Below are 1,371 nucleotides of genomic sequence, written 5' to 3'. Positions count from 1 at the left end.
CTACTCATGTGAGAAGCTATCCATACGTTAGTAAATATGGATAGTAGTAGTATTTGTATATGTAAATGTAACATCAGATAACCAAAAAACGAATATGGAATTATGAACACTTACGCTTACTACCTACAAATATTCAATCCAACATATAGCCACCATTTTCAGGGTCATGTTTGGCTGTCATGGCATCAAAACAAAAAAAAAAAAAAAAAAACAAAAAAAAAACAGCTGGCAAAGCACTGTCTGCCGTCGTGCCAGTGCCAAAAATACCAAAGTGCAAATGGTAGAATGTCTGCATAAATAACTGACCAGTTCGCCAAATATTTGCCACACAATGTGTCACGTTTTCACATGCATGGCATATTTCTATTGGATTTGTGAATGTGTGTATGTTCTCTAAACTAAGCACATATCAGCTGTAACTCAGTAAATAATATATATTGCAAGATAAATTGTTATAAGTAGCATATTTGCTATTATTATAATATTCGTTATTTGTTTTGTGACATATGCGTGTGTGCGTACGTGCGTGCTAAGGAATTTGTGCTGTAAGTGTCGAGTAAAAATTTGTGTCACATACCAGCAAATATTTAGAGCATACTTTTTGCATATTATGCAGTCCACGCTAAGTTGTTATCGCATTGGCTAGACTAAGGCACTTATGATAATAAGCAGCAGGCAAGCTGAATAGTTGAACAGAAACGAGATTTTTAAAGAAACGCATGTAGAATAGAGCCAGAAGCAGTTACATCCCTTTAAACGTATAACAAGTTCTTTAACTTGAATAAGTTTTAGAAGCCAGGACAGTAGTAGAGACAATTTTCCGCATTGACTACATCGCGTTCCATTTCGTCCGAAACAATGTTTAATTAATTTAAAGTTTTAAGTACTTTGCGATTACTTTAATTTATTGTGGGTAAAAAGACCCCGCTTCTATACTTCAAACTTTGGTTAGTTATAACCAAGAAATCGACTACTCACTCCCCTTACCTTTTTAAGACGAACGCCCCGTCATGAAGGGAGTGCCAAACACTAAGACCATAGGAAAGGGCAGAAAAAAATTTCTACACAGATGTATCCAAGCTAGATCATAGGGTTTGCTACGGACTTTTCTCTAAGGTATTAGGATTATAATTACACCGGTTTACAGCAAAAATGTTCTATGGATACCACTATCCAATTCCTATGTAGAATTGCTCGGTGATTCCGTAAATCCAGTTATTTTTTTTTCTTTCGATGCGTTTTCAGGATATTTGCAATTTACCGTTATTAAGCTTAAAAAAAGAGTGATTCCATTTAAGCACGTATATCTTGCGAACAAATTGAACAATCGCAATACGAAATACGGTAGATGAAAGCCAATAAAACAGTCGT

This window comes from Rhagoletis pomonella, unplaced genomic scaffold (genome assembly GCF_013731165.1).
Source record: "Rhagoletis pomonella isolate Grant_MI unplaced genomic scaffold, Rhpom_1.0 Rhpom_scaffold_00003, whole genome shotgun sequence".
NCBI classification, from domain to species: domain Eukaryota; kingdom Metazoa; phylum Arthropoda; class Insecta; order Diptera; family Tephritidae; genus Rhagoletis; species Rhagoletis pomonella.
The sequence above is the reverse complement of the archived record's forward strand: the minus strand, read 5'-3'. Positions refer to the sequence as shown.